The sequence below is a fragment of the Oncorhynchus nerka genome, linkage group LG13 (assembly GCF_034236695.1).
Source record: "Oncorhynchus nerka isolate Pitt River linkage group LG13, Oner_Uvic_2.0, whole genome shotgun sequence".
In the NCBI taxonomy this organism is placed as follows: Eukaryota; Metazoa; Chordata; class Actinopteri; order Salmoniformes; family Salmonidae; genus Oncorhynchus; species Oncorhynchus nerka.
Genome location: NC_088408.1, coordinates 3713336 through 3729653, shown reverse-complemented (window position 1 = coordinate 3729653; position 16318 = coordinate 3713336).

Genomic DNA, 16318 nt, shown 5'->3' with positions numbered 1-16318 from the left:
GACTGGTAATAACAGGGGTTAGTGGTTAGACTGGTAATAACAGGGGTTAGTGGTTGAACTGGTAATAACAGGGGGTTAGTGGTTAGACTGGTAATAACAGGGGTTAGTGGTTAAACTGGTAATAACAGGGGTTAGTGTTTAGACTGGTAATAACAGGGGGTTAGTGGTTAGACTGGTAATAACAGGGGTTAGTGGTTAGACTGGTAATAACAGGGGGTTAGTGGTTAGACTGGTAATAACAGGGGGTTAGTGGTTAGACTGGTAATAACAGGGGGTTAGTGGTTAGACTGTGGTAATAACAGGGGGTTAGTGGTTAGACTGGTAATAACAGGGGGTTAGTGGTTGGACTGGTAATAACAGGGGGTTAGTGGTTAGACTGGTAATAACAGGGGGTTAGTGGTTAGACTGTGGTAATAACAGGGGGTTAGTGGTTAGTGGTTAACACTTAGTGGTTAACTGGTAATAACAGGGGTTAGTGGTTGGACTGGTAATAACAGGGGTTAGTGGTTGGACTGGTAATAACAGGGGTTAGTGGTTAGACTGGTAATAACAGGGGTTAGTGGTTATACTGGTAATAACAGGGGTTAGTGGTTAGACTGGTAATAACAGGGGTTAGTGGTTAGACTGGTAATAACAGGGGTTAGTGGTTGGACTGGTAATAACAGGGGTTAGTGTTTAGACTGGTAATAACAGGGGTTAGTGGTTAGACTGGTAATAACAGGGGGTTAGTGGTTAGACTGGTAATAACAGGGGTTAGTGGTTGGACTGTGGTAATAACAGGGGGTTAGTGGTTAGACTGGTAATAACAGGGGGTTAGTGGTTGGACTGGTAATAACAGGGGGTTAGTGGTTAGACTGGTAATAACAGGGGGGGTTAGTGGTTAGACTGGTAATAACAGGGGTTAGTGGTTAAACTGGTAATAACAGGGGGTTAGTGGTTAGACTGGTAATAACAGGGGGTTAGTGGTTAGACTGGTAATAACAGGGGTTAGTGGTTGGACTGGTAATAACAGGGGTTAGTGGTTGGACTGGTAATAACAGGGGGTTAGTGGTTAGACTGGTAATAACAGGGGGTTAGTGGTTAGACTGGTAATAACAGGGGTTAGTGGTTAGACTGGTAATAACAGGGGTTAGTGGTTGGACTGTGGTAATAACAGGGGGTTAGTGGTTAGACTGGTAATAACAGGGGTTAGTGGTTAGACTGGTAATAACAGGGGGTTAGTGGTTAGACTGGTAATAACAGGGGTTAGTGGTTGGACTGGTAATAACAGGGGTTAGTGGTTAGACTGGTAATAACAGGGGTTAGTGGTTAGACTGGTAATAACAGGGGTTAGTGGTTAGACTGGTAATAACAGGGGTTAGTGGTTAAACTGGTAATAACAGGTTAGTGGTTTGGTAATAACAGGGGGTTAGTGGTTAGACTGGTAATAACAGGGGTTAGTGGTTGGACTGGTAATAACAGGGTTAGTGGTTGGACTGGTAATAACAGGGGGTTAGTGGTTAGACTGGTAATAACAGGGGGTTAGTGGTTAGACTGGTAATAACAGGGGGTTAGTGGTTAGACTGGTAATAACAGGGGGTTAGTGGTTAGACTGGTAATAACAGGGGTTAGTGGTTGGACTGGTAATAACAGGGGGTTAGTGGTTAAACTGGTAATAACAGGGGGTTAGTGGTTAGACTGGTAATAACAGGGGGTTAGTGGTTATACTGTGGTAATAACAGGGGGTTAGTGGTTAGACTGGTAATAACAGGGGGTTAGTGGTTGGACTGGTAATAACATGGGGTTAGTGGTTGGACTGGTAATAACAGGGGGTTAGTGTTTAGACTGGTAATAACAGGGGGTTAGTGGTTAGACTGTGGTAATAACAGGGGGTTAGTGGTTAGACTGGTAATAACAGGGGTTAGTGGTTGGACTGGGTAATAACAGGGGTTAGTGGTTAGACTGGTAATAACAGGGGGTTAGTGGTTGGACTGGTAATAACAGGGGGTTAGTGGTTAGACTGGTAATAACAGGGGGTTGGTTAGTGGTTAGACTGTGGTAATAACAGGGGGTTAGTGGTTAAACTGGTAATAACAGGGGGTTAGTGGTTAGACTGGTAATAACAGGGGGTTAGTGGTTAGACTGGTAATAACAGGGGGTTAGTGGTTGGACTGGTAATAACAGGGGGTTAGTGGTTGGACTGGTAATAACAGGGGTTAGTGGTTAGACTGGTAATAACAGGGGTTAGTGGTTAGACTGGTAATAACAGGGGTTAGTGGTTAGACTGGTAATAACAGGGGTTAGTGGTTGGACTGTGGTAATAACAGGGGTTAGTGGTTGACTGGTAATAACAGGGGTTAGTGGTTAGACTGGTAATAACAGGGGGTTAGTGGTTAGACTGGTAATAACAGGGGGTTAGTGGTTGGACTGGTAATAACAGGGGGTTAGTGGTTGGACTGGTAATAACAGGGGTTAGTGTTTAGACTGGTAATAACAGGGGGTTAGTGGTTAGACTGTGGTAATAACAGGGGGTTAGTGGTTAGACTGGTAATAACAGGGGTTAGTGGTTGGACTGTGGTAATAACAGGGGTTAGTGGTTAAACTGGTAATAACAGGGGTTAGTGGTTAACTGGTAATAACAGGGGTTAGTGGTTAGACTGGTAATAACAGGGGGTTAGTGGTTGGACTGGTAATAACAGGGGTTAGTGGTTACTGTAATAACAGGTTAGTGGTTAACTGGTAATAACAGGGGTTAGTGGTTAGACTGGTAATAACAGGGGGTTAGTGGTTAGACTGGTAATAACAGGGGTTAGTGGTTAGACTGGTAATAACAGGGGTTAGTGGTTGGACTGGTAATAACAGGGGGTTAGTGGTTAGACTGGTAATAACAGGGGGGTTAGTGGTTAGACTGGTAATAACAGGGGGTTAGTGGTTGGACTGGTAATAACAGGGGGTTAGTGGTTAAACTGGTAATAACAGGGGGTTAGTGGTTAGACTGGTAATAACAGGGGGTTAGTGGTTATACTGTGGTAATAACAGGGGGTTAGTGGTTAGACTGGTAATAACAGGGGGGTTAGTGGTTGGACTGGTAATAACATGGGGTTAGTGGTTGGACTGGTAATAACAGGGGGTTAGTGTTTAGACTGGTAATAACAGGGGGTTAGTGGTTAGACTGGTAATAACAGGGGGGTTAGTGGTTGGACTGGTAATAACATGGGGTTAGTGGTTGGACTGGTAATAACAGGGGGTTAGTGTTTAGACTGGTAATAACAGGGGGTTAGTGGTTAGACTGTGGTAATAACAGGGGGTTAGTGGTTAGACTGGTAATAACAGGGGGTTAGTGGTTGGACTGTGGTAATAACAGGGGTTAGTGGTTAGACTGGGTAATAACAGGGGGTTAGTGGTTAGACTGGTAATAACAGGGGTTAGTGGTTGACTGTGGTAATAACAGGGGTTAGTGGTTAGACTGGTAATAACAGGGGGTTAGTGGTTAGACTGGTAATAACAGGGGTTAGTGGTTATACTGGTAATAACAGGGGTTAGTGGTTAGACTGGTAATAACAGGGGTTAGTGGTTATACTGGTAATAACAGGGGGTTAGTGGTTAGACTGGTAATAACAGGGGTTAGTGGTTGGACTGGTAATAACAGGGGTTAGTGGTTGGACTGGTAATAACAGGGGTTAGTGGTTATACTGGTAATAACAGGGGTTAGTGGTTAGACTGGTAATAACAGGGGTTAGTGGTTATACTGGTAATAACAGGGGTTAGTGGTTAGACTGGTAATAACAGGGGTTAGTGTTTAGACTGGTAATAACAGGGGTTAGTGGTTAGACTGGTAATAACAGGGGTTAGTGGTTAGACTGGTAATAACAGGGGGTTAGTGGTTATACTGTGGTAATAACAGGGGTTAGTGGTTAGACTGGTAATAACAGGGGTTAGTGGTTGGACTGGTAATAACAGGGGTTAGTGGTTAGACTGGTAATAACAGGGGTTAGTGGTTGGACTGGTAATAACAGGGGGTTAGTGGTTAGACTGGTAATAACAGGGGGTTAGTGGTTGGACTGGTAATAACAGGGGGTTAGTGGTTAAACTGGTAATAACAGGGGTTAGTGGTTAGACTGTGGTAATAACAGGGGTTGGTGGTTAGACTGGTAATAACAGGGGGTTAGTGGTTAGACTGGTAATAACAGGGGTTAGTGGTTAGACTGGTAATAACAGGGGTTAGTGGTTAGACTGGTAATAACAGGGGTTAGTGGTTAGACTGGTAATAACAGGGGTTAGTGGTTAAACTGGTAATAACAGGGGTTAGTGGTTAAACTGGTAATAACAGGGGTTAGTAGTTAGACTGGTAATAACAGGGGTTAGTGGTTAGACTGGTAATAACAGGGGGTTAGTGGTTAGACTGGTAATAACAGGGGTTAGTGGTTAGACTGGTAATAACAGGGGTTAGTGGTTAGACTGGTAATAACAGGGGTTAGTGGTTAGACTGGTAATAACAGGGGTTAGTGGTTAGACTGTGTAATAACAGGGGTTAGTGGTTAAACTGGTAATAACAGGGGTTAGTGGTTACTGGTAATAACAGGGGTTAGTGGTTAGACTGGTAATAACAGGGGGTTAGTGGTTGGACTGGTAATAACAGGGGTTAGTGGTTAGACTGGTAATAACAGGGGGTTAGTGGTTAGACTGGGTAATAACAGGGGTTAGTGGTTAGACTGGTAATAACAGGGGTTAGTGGTTGGACTGGTAATAACAGGGGTTAGTGGTTAGACTGGTAATAACAGGGGTTAGTGGTTATAAACAGGGGTTAGTGGTTAGACTGGTAATAACAGGGGTTAGTGGTTAAACTGGTAATAACAGGGGTTAGTGGTTAGACTGGTAATAACAGGGGTTAGTGGTTAGACTGGTAATAACAGGGGGTTAGTGGTTGGACTGGTAATAACTTAGTGGTTGGACTGGTAATAACAGGGGTTAGTGTTTAGACTGGTAATAACAGGGGTTAGTGGTTAGACTGGTAATAACAGGGGTTAGTGGTTAGACTGGTAATAACAGGGGGTTAGTGGTTGGACTGTGGTAATAACAGGGGGTTAGTGGTTAGACTGGTAATAACAGGGGGTTAGTGGTTAGACTGGTAATAACAGGGGGTTAGTGGTTATACTGTGGTAATAACAGGGGGTTAGTGGTTAGACTGGTAATAACAGGGGGTTAGTGGTTGGACTGGTAATAACATGGGGTTAGTGGTTGGACTGGTAATAACAGGGGGTTAGTGTTTAGACTGGTAATAACAGGGGGTTAGTGGTTAGACTGTGGTAATAACAGGGGTTAGTGGTTAAACTGGTAATAACAGGGGGTTAGTGGTTAGACTGGTAATAACAGGGGTTAGTGGTTAGACTGGTAATAACAGGGGTTAGTGGTTGGACTGGTAATAACAGGGGTTAGTGGTTGGACTGGTAATAACAGGGGGTTAGTGTTTAGACTGGTAATAACAGGGGGTTAGTGGTTAGACTGTGGTAATAACAGGGGTTAGTGGTTAGACTGGTAATAACAGGGGTTAGTGGTTAGACTGGTAATAACAGGGGGTTAGTGGTTGGACTGGTAATAACAGGGGGTTAGTGGTTAGACTGGTAATAACAGGGGGGTTAGTGGTTGGACTGGTAATAACAGGGGGTTAGTGGTTGGACTGGTAATAACAGGGGGTTAGTGGTTAAACTGGTAATAACAGGGGGTTAGTGGTTAGACTGGTAATAACAGGGGTTAGTGGTTATACTAATAACAGGGGTTAGTGGTTAGACTGGTAATAACAGGGGGTTAGTGGTTGGACTGGTAATAACAGGGGTTAGTGGTTGGACTGGTAATAACAGGGGTTAGTGTTTAGACTGGTAATAACAGGGGTTAGTGGTTAGACTGGTAATAACAGGGGTTAGTGGTTGGACTGGTAATAACAGGGGTTAGTGGTTGGACTGGTAATAACAGGGGTTAGTGTTTAGACTGGTAATAACAGGGGGTTAGTGGTTAGACTGTGGTAATAACAGGGGTTAGTGGTTAGACTGGTAATAACAGGGGTTAGTGGTTGGACTGGTAATAACAGGGGTTAGTGGTTAGACTGTGGTAATAACAGGGGGTTAGTGGTTAGACTGGTAATAACAGGGGGTTAGTGGTTAGACTGTGGTAATAACAGGGGTTAGTGGTTAGACTGGTAATAACAGGGGGTTAGTGGTTAGACTGGTAATAACAGGGGGTTAGTGGTTATACTGGTAATAACAGGGGTTAGTGGTTAGACTGGTAATAACAGGGGTTAGTGGTTGGACTGGTAATAACAGGGGTTAGTACTTGGACTGGTAATAACAGGGGTTAGTGGTTAGACTGGTAATAACAGGGGTTAGTGGTTAGACTGGTAATAACAGGGGTTAGTGGTTATACTGTGGTAATAACAGGGGTTAGTGGTTAGACTGGTAATAACAGGGGTTAGTGTTTAGACTGGTAATAACAGGGGTTAGTGGTTAGACTGGTAATAACAGGGGTTAGTGGTTAGACTGGTAATAACAGGGGGGTTAGTGGTTATACTGTGGTAATAACAGGGGTTAGTGGTTAGACTGGTAATAACAGGGGTTAGTGGTTAGACTGGTAATAACAGGGGTTAGTGGTTAGACTGGTAATAACAGGGGTTAGTGGTTGGACTGGTAATAACAGGGGTTAGTGGTTAGACTGGTAATAACAGGGGTTAGTGGTTGGACTGGTAATAACAGGGGGTTAGTGGTTAAACTGGTAATAACAGGGGTTAGTGGTTAGACTGGTAATAACAGGGGTTAGTGGTTAGACTGGTAATAACAGGGGGTTAGTGGTTAGACTGGTAATAACAGGGGTTAGTGGTTAGACTGGTAATAACAGGGGTTAGTGGTTAGACTGGTAATAACAGGGGTTAGTGGTTAGACTGGTAATAACAGGGGGTTAGTGGTTAAACTGGTAATAACAGGGGTTAGTGGTTAAACTGGTAATAACAGGGGTTAGTGGTTAGACTGGTAATAACAGGGGTTAGTGGTTAGACTGGTAATAACAGGGGTTAGTGGTTGAACTGGTAATAACAGGGGTTAGTGGTTAGACTGGGTAATAACAGGGGTTAGTGGTTAAACTGGTAATAACAGGGGTTAGTGTTTAGACTGGTAATAACAGGGGGTTAGTGGTTAGACTGGTAATAACAGGGGTTAGTGGTTAGACTGGTAATAACAGGGGGTTAGTGGTTAGACTGGTAATAACAGGGGTTAGTGGTTAGACTGGTAATAACAGGGGTTAGTGGTTGGACTGTGGTAATAACAGGGGTTAGTGGTTAGACTGGTAATAACAGGGGTTAGTGGTTGGACTGGTAATAACAGGGGTTAGTGGTTAGACTGGTAATAACAGGGGGTTAGTGGTTGGACTGTGGTAATAACAGGGGTTAGTGGTTAGACTGGTAATAACAGGGGGTTAGTGGTTGGACTGGTAATAACAGGGGTTAGTGGTTAGACTGGTAATAACAGGGGGTTGGTTAGTGGTTGGACTGTGGTAATAACAGGGGTTAGTGGTTAAACTGGTAATAACAGGGGTTAGTGGTTAGACTGGTAATAACAGGGGGTTAGTGGTTAGACTGGTAATAACAGGGGTTAGTGGTTGGACTGGTAATAACAGGGGGTTAGTGGTTAGACTGGTAATAACAGGGGTTAGTGGTTATACTGTGGTAATAACAGGGGTTAGTGGTTAGACTGGTAATAACAGGGGTTAGTGGTTGGACTGTGGTAATAACAGGGGGTTAGTGGTTAGACTGGTAATAACAGGGGTTAGTGGTTGGACTGGTAATAACAGGGGTTAGTGGTTAGACTGGTAATAACAGGGGTTGGTTAGTGGTTAGACTGTGGTAATAACAGGGGTTAGTGGTTAAACTGGTAATAACAGGGGTTAGTGGTTAGACTGGTAATAACAGGGGTTAGTGGTTAGACTGGTAATAACAGGGGTTAGTGGTTGGACTGGTAATAACAGGGGTTAGTGGTTGGACTGGTAATAACAGGGGTTAGTGTTTAGACTGGTAATAACAGGGGTTAGTGGTTAGACTGGTAATAACAGGGGTTAGTGGTTAGACTGGTAATAACAGGGGGTTAGTGGTTGGACTGGTAATAACAGGGGTTAGTGGTTGGACTGGTAATAACAGGGGGTTAGTGGTTAGACTGGTAATAACAGGGGTTAGTGGTTAGACTGGTAATAACAGGGGGTTAGTGGTTAACTGGGTAATAACAGGGGTTAGTGGTTAGACTGGTAATAACAGGGGTTAGTGGTTGGACTGGTAATAACAGGGGTTAGTGGTTGGACTGGTAATAACAGGGGTTAGTGTTTAGACTGGTAATAACAGGGGTTAGTGGTTAGACTGTGGTAATAACAGGGGTTAGTGGTTAGACTGGTAATAACAGGGGTTAGTGGTTGGACTGTGGTAATAACAGGGGTTAGTGGTTAGACTGGTAATAACAGGGGTTAGTGGTTGGACTGGTAATAACAGGGGTTAGTGGTTAGACTGGTAATAACAGGGGGTTGGTTAGTGGTTAGACTGTGGTAATAACAGGGGGTTAGTGGTTAAACTGGTAATAACAGGGGGTTAGTGGTTAGACTGGTAATAACAGGGGGTTAGTGGTTAGACTGGTAATAACAGGGGGTTAGTGGTTGGACTGGTAATAACAGGGGGTTAGTGGTTGGACTGGTAATAACAGGGGTTAGTGTTTAGACTGGTAATAACAGGGGTTAGTGGTTAGACTGTGGTAATAACAGGGGGTTAGTGGTTAGACTGGTAATAACAGGGTGGTTATACTGTGGTAATACTGTGGTAACAGAGTGGTTATACTGTGGTAATAACAGGGGGTTAGTGGTTAGACTGGTAATAACAGGGGGTTGGTTAGTGGTTAGACTGTGGTAATAACAGGGGTTAGTGGTTAGACTGGTAATAACAGGGGTTAGTGGTTGGACTGACTGGTAATAACAGGGGTTAGTGGTTAGACTGGTAATAACAGGGGTTAGTGGTTAGACTGGTAATAACAGGGGGGTTAGTGGTTAGACTGTGGTAATAACAGGGGTTAGTGGTTAAACTGGTAATAACAGGGGGTTAGTGGTTAGACTGGTAATAACAGGGGTTAGTGGTTAGACTGGTAATAACAGGGGTTAGTGGTTGGACTGGTAATAACAGGGGTTAGTGGTTGGACTGGTAATAACAGGGGTTAGTGTTTAGACTGGTAATAACAGGGGTTAGTGGTTAGACTGTGGTAATAACAGGGGGTTAGTGGTTAGACTGGTAATAACAGGGGGTTAGTGGTTATACTGTGGTAATAACAGGGGGTTAGTGGTTAGACTGGTAATAACAGGGGGTTGGTTAGTGGTTAGACTGTGGTAATAACAGGGGGTTAGTGGTTAAACTGGTAATAACAGGGGTTAGTGGTTAGACTGGTAATAACAGGGGTTAGTGGTTAGACTGGTAATAACAGGGGGTTAGTGGTTGGACTGGTAATAACAGGGGTTAGTGGTTGGACTGGTAATAACAGGGGTTAGTGGTTGGACTGGTAATAACAGGGGTTAGTGTTTAGACTGGTAATAACAGGGGGTTAGTGGTTAGACTGGTAATAACAGGGGTTAGTGGTTAGACTGGACTGGTAATAACAGGGGTTAGTGGTTGGACTGTGGTAATAACAGGGGTTAGTGGTTAGACTGGTAATAACAGGGGTTAGTGGTTGGACTGGTAATAACAGGGGGTTAGTGGTTGGACTGGTAATAACAGGGGTTGGTTAGTGGTTAGACTGTGGTAATAACAGGGGGTTAGTGGTTAAACTGGTAATAACAGGGGGTTAGTGGTTAGACTGGTAATAACAGGGGGTTAGTGGTTAGACTGGTAATAACAGGGGGTTAGTGGTTGGACTGGTAATAACAGGGGGTTAGTGGTTAGACTGTGGTAATAACAGGGGTTAGTGGTTAGACTGGTAATAACAGGGGTTAGTGGTTAGACTGGTAATAACAGGGGTTAGTGGTTGGACTGGTAATAACAGGGGGTTAGTGGTTAGACTGGTAATAACAGGGGGTTAGTGGTTAGACTGGTAATAACAGGGGTTAGTGGTTGGACTGGTAATAACATGGGGTTAGTGGTTAAACTGGTAATAACAGGGGTTAGTGGTTAGACTGGTAATAACAGGGGTTAGTGGTTATACTGTGTAATAACAGGGGTTAGTGGTTGGACTGGTAATAACATGGGGTTAGTGGTTGGACTGGTAATAACAGGGGTTAGTGTTTAGACTGGTAATAACAGGGGGTTAGTGGTTAGACTGGTAATAACAGGGGGGTTAGTGGTTGGACTGGTAATAACATGGGGTTAGTGGTTGGACTGGTAATAACAGGGGGTTAGTGTTTAGACTGGTAATAACAGGGGGTTAGTGGTTAGACTGTGGTAATAACAGGGGGTTAGTGGTTAGACTGGTAATAACAGGGGGTTAGTGGTTGGACTGTGGTAATAACAGGGGGTTAGTGGTTAGACTGTGGTAATAACAGGGGGTTAGTGGTTAGACTGGTAATAACAGGGGGTTAGTGGTTAGACTGTGGTAATAACAGGGGGTTAGTGGTTAGACTGGTAATAACTGGGGGTTAGTGGTTAGACTGGTAATAACAGGGGTTAGTGGTTATACTGGTAATAACAGGGGTTAGTGGTTAGACTGGTAATAACAGGGGGTTAGTGGTTATACTGGGTAATAACAGGGGTTAGTGGTTAGACTGGTAATAACTGGGGTTAGTGGTTGGACTGGTAATAACAGGGGTTAGTGGTTGGACTGGTAATAACAGGGGGTTAGTGGTTATACTGGTAATAACAGGGGTTAGTGGTTAGACTGGTAATAACAGGGGTTAGTGGTTATACTGGGTAATAACAGGGGGTTAGTGGTTAGACTGGTAATAACAGGGGGTTAGTGTTTAGACTGGTAATAACAGGGGGTTAGTGGTTAGACTGGTAATAACAGAGGGTTAGTGGTTAGACTGGTAATAACAGGGGGTTAGTGGTTATACTGTGGTAATAACAGGGGGTTAGTGGTTAGACTGGTAATAACAGGGGTTAGTGGTTGGACTGGTAATAACAGGGGGTTAGTGGTTAGACTGGTAATAACAGGGGGTTAGTGGTTGGACTGGTAATAACAGGGGGTTAGTGGTTAGACTGGTAATAACAGGGGGTTAGTGGTTGGACTGGTAATAACAGGGGGTTAGTGGTTAAACTGGTAATAACAGGGGTTAGTGGTTAGACTGGTAATAACAGGGGTTGGTGGTTAGACTGGTAATAACAGGGGTTAGTGGTTAGACTGGTAATAACAGGGGTTAGTGGTTAGACTGGTAATAACAGGGGTTAGTGGTTAGACTGGTAATAACAGGGGTTAGTGGTTAGACTGGTAATAATGGGGGGGTTAGTGGTTAAACTGGTAATAACAGGGGTTAGTGGTTAAACTGGTAATAACAGGGGTTAGTAGTTGACTGGTAATAACAGGGGTTAGTGGTTAGACTGGTAATAACAGGGGGTTAGTGGTTGAACTGGTAATAACAGGGGGTTAGTGGTTAGACTGTGGTAATAACAGGGGTTAGTGGTTAAACTGGTAATAACAGGGGTTAGTGTTTAGACTGGTAATAACAGGGGTTAGTGGTTAGACTGGTAATAACAGGGGGTTAGTGTTTAGACTGGTAATAACAGGGGGTTAGTGGTTAGACTGTGGTAATAACAGGGGGTTAGTGGTTAGACTGGTAATAACAGGGGGTTAGTGGTTGGACTGTGGTAATAACAGGGGGTTAGTGGTTAGACTGGTAATAACAGGGGGTTAGTGGTTGGACTGGTAATAACAGGGGGTTAGTGGTTGGACTGGTAATAACAGGGGGTTAGTGGTTAGACTGGTAATAACAGGGGTTGGTTAGTGGTTAGACTGTGGTAATAACAGGGGGTTAGTGGTTAGACTGGTAATAACAGGGGTTAGTGGTTAGACTGGTAATAACAGGGGTTAGTGGTTGGACTGGTAATAACAGGGGGTTAGTGGTTAGACTGGTAATAACAGGGGGTTAGTGGTTATACTGTGGTAATAACAGGGGGTTAGTGGTTAGACTGGTAATAACAGGGGGTTAGTGGTTGGACTGTGGTAATAACAGGGGGTTAGTGGTTAGACTGGTAATAACAGGGGGTTAGTGGTTGGACTGGTAATAACAGGGGGTTAGTGGTTAGACTGGTAATAACAGGGGGTTGGTTAGTGGTTAGACTGTGGTAATAACAGGGGGTTAGTGGTTAAACTGGTAATAACAGGGGGTTAGTGGTTAGACTGGTAATAACAGGGGGTTAGTGGTTAGACTGGTAATAACAGGGGTTAGTGGTTGGACTGGTAATAACAGGGGTTAGTGGTTGGACTGGTAATAACAGGGGTTAGTGTTTAGACTGGTAATAACAGGGGTTAGTGGTTAGACTGGTAATAACAGGGGTTAGTGGTTAGACTGGTAATAACAGGGGGTTAGTGGTTGGACTGTGGTAATAACAGGGGTTAGTGGTTAGACTGGTAATAACAGGGGTTAGTGGTTAGACTGGTAATAACAGGGGGTTAGTGGTTATACTGTGGTAATAACAGGGGGTTAGTGGTTAGACTGGTAATAACAGGGGGTTAGTGGTTGGACTGGTAATAACATGGGGTTAGTGGTTGGACTGGTAATAACAGGGGGTTAGTGTTTAGACTGGTAATAACAGGGGGTTAGTGGTTAGACTGTGGTAATAACAGGGGGTTAGTGGTTAGACTGGTAATAACAGGGGTTAGTGGTTGGACTGTGGTAATAACAGGGGTTAGTGGTTAGACTGGTAATAACAGGGGTTAGTGGTTGGACTGGTAATAACAGGGGTTAGTGGTTAGACTGGTAATAACAGGGGGTTGGTTAGTGGTTAGACTGTGGTAATAACAGGGGGTTAGTGGTTAAACTGGTAATAACAGGGGGTTAGTGGTTAGACTGGTAATAACAGGGGTTAGTGGTTAGACTGGTAATAACAGGGGGTTAGTGGTTGGACTGGTAATAACAGGGGTTAGTGGTTGGACTGGTAATAACAGGGGTTAGTGTTTAGACTGGTAATAACAGGGGTTAGTGGTTAGACTGGTAATAACAGGGGTTAGTGGTTAGACTGGTAATAACAGGGGGTTAGTGGTTAGACTGGTAATAACAGGGGTTAGTGGTTAGACTGGTAATAACAGGGGTTAGTGGATAGACTGTGGTAATAACAGGGGTTAGTGGTTAGACTGGTAATAACAGGGGTTAGTGGTTAGACTGGTAATAACAGGGGTTAGTGGTTATACTGGTAATAACAGGGGGTTAGTGGTTAGACTGGTAATAACAGGGGTTAGTGGTTAGACTGGTAATAACAGGGGGTTAGTGGTTAGACTGGTAATAACAGGGGTTAGTGGTTAGACTGGTAATAACAGGGGGTTAGTGGTTAGACTGTGGTAATAACAGGGGTTAGTGGTTAGACTGGTAATAACAGGGGTTAGTGGTTAGACTGGTAATAACAGGGGGTTAGTGGTTAGACTGGTAATAACAGGGGGTTAGTGGTTAGACTGGTAATAACAGGGGGGTTAGTGGTTAGACTGGTAATAACAGGGGGTTAGTGGTTAGACTGGTAATAACAGGGGGTTAGTAGTTAGACTGGTAATAATGGGGGTTAGTGGTTAAACTGGTAATAACAGGGGGTTAGTAGTTAGACTGGTAATAACAGGGGGTTAGTGGTTAGACTGGTAATAACAGGGGGTTAGTGGTTAAACTGGTAATAACAGGGGGGTTAGTGGTTAGACTGGTAATAACAGGGGGGTTAGTGGTTAGACTGGTAATAACAGGGGGGTAGTGGTTAGACTGGTAATAACAGGGGGTTAGTGGTTAGACTGGTAATAACAGGGGGTTAGTGGTAGGACTCATGATTTGGTTTGGTCTAATTGTGCTGCTGTCCTGGGGCTCTGTAGGGTGTGTTTGTGAACAGAGCCCCAGGACCAGCTTGCTTAGGGGGCTCTTCTCCAGGTTCATCTCTCTGTAGGTGATGGCTTTGTTATGGAAAGTTTGGGAATCGCTTCCTTTTAGGTTGTTGTAGAATGGAACGGCTCTTTTCTGGATTTTGATAATTAGTGGGTTTCGGCCTAATTCTGCTCTGCATGCATTATTTGGTGTTTTACGTTGTACACGGAGGATATTTTTGCAGAATTCAGTATGCAGAGTCTCAATTTGGTGTTTGTCCCTTTTAGTGAATTCTTGGTTGGTGAGCGGACCCCAGACCTCACAACCATAAAGGGAAATGGGTTCTATAACTGATTCAAGTACTTTTAGCCAGATTCTAATTGGGATGTTGAATTTTACATTCCTTTTGATGGCATAGAATGCCCTTCTTGGTATATAAGAGCGTCTGCTAAATGACTTAAATGTAAATGTAATGTTTGCAGTATTGACCCTTCTTTTTCAAGACCTCCGCAATCCACCCTGACATGCTGTCAATTAACTTCTGGGCCACATCCTGACTGATGGCAGCCCATTCTTGCATAATCAATGCTTTAGGTTTGTCAGAATTTGTGGGTTTTTGTTTGTCCACCGCCTCCTTGAGGATTGACCACAAGTTCTCAATGGGATTAAGGTCTCTGGAGTTTCCTGGCCATGGACCCAAAATATCGATGTTTTGTTCCTCGAGCCACTTAGTTATCACTTTGCCTTATGGCAAGTTGCTCCATCATGCTGGAAAAGGCATTGTTTGTCACCAAACTGTTCCTGGATGGTTGGGAGAAGTTGCTCTCGGAGGATGTGTTGGTACCATTCTTTATTCATGACTGTGTTCTTAGGCAACATTGTGAATGAGCCCACTCCCTTGGCTGAGATGCAACCCCACACATGAATGGTCTCAGGATGCTTTACTGTTGGCATGACACAGGTCTGATGGTAGCGCTCACCTTGTCTTCTCCAGACAAGCTTTTTTCCAAATGCCCCAAACAATCGGAAAGGGGATTCATCAGAGAAAATTACTTTACCTCAGTCCTCAGCAGTCCAATCCATGTACCTTTTGCAGAATACCAGTCTGTCTCTGATGTTTTTCCTGGAGAGAAGTGGCTTCTTTGCTGCCCTTCTTGAAACCAGGCCATCCTCCAAAAGACTTCGCCTCACTGTGCATGCAGATGCACTCACACCTGCCTGCTGCCATTCCTGAGCAAGCTCTGTACTGGTGGTGCCCCGATCCCGCAGCTGAATCAACTTTAGGAGACGGTCCTGGCGCTTGCTGGACTTTCTTGGGCGCCCTGAAGCCTTCTTCACAACAATTTAACCGCTCTTCTTGTAGTTCTTGATGATCCGATAACTGGTTGATTTAGGTGCAATCTTACTGGCAGCAATACCCTTGCCTGTTAAGCCCTTTTTGTGCAAAGCAATGATGACGGCACGTGATTCCTTGCAGGTAACCATGGTTGACAGAGGAAGAACAATGATTCCAAGCACCACCCTCCTTTTGAAGCTTCCAGTCTGTTATTCAAACTCAATCAGCATGACAGAGTGATCTCCAGCCTTGTCCTTGTCAACACTCACACCTGTGTTTACGAGAGAATCACTGACATGATGTCAGCTGGTCCTTTTGTGGCAGGGCTGAAATGCAGTGGAAATGTTTTTGGGGGATTCAGTCATTTGCATGGCAAAGATGGACTTTGATTGATTGATTAATTGCAATTCATCTGATCACTCTTCATAACATTCTAGAGTATATGCAAATTGCCATCATACAAACTGAGGCAGCAGACTTTGTGAAAATTAATATTTGTGTCATTCTCAAAACTTTTGGCCACGACTGTATAGTTTTCTATGTGCTTTAGGGCAACGGTGTCTCAATAGAATTTGTATTTGTGGTCCTGGCAACTGGATATTTTTTGGAACACCATTATTTTTGTCTTAGTGAGATTTAATGTCAGGGCCCAGGTCTGACAGAATCTGTGCAGAAGATCTATGTGCTGCTGTAGGCCCTCCTTGGTTGAGGACAGAAGCACCAGATCATCAGTAGACATTTGACTTCAGATTCTAGTAGGGTGAGTCCGGGTGTTGCAGACTGTTCTGTTCTGCAGACTGTTCTAGTGCCCGCAAATTCGTTAATATATATGTTGAAGAGGGTGGGGCTTAAGCTGCATCCCTGTCTTGTTGTTTTGTGGATTTTATAAGGTTCTATGTTTTTCCCCCAATACCACTTTCCATCAATTTGTATAATAAGATGCAGACCCTCATTTCAAATTGAGTCAAAAGCTTTTTTTAAATAAAAAAAGCATTGGTTTGTTTGTTTGTTTGT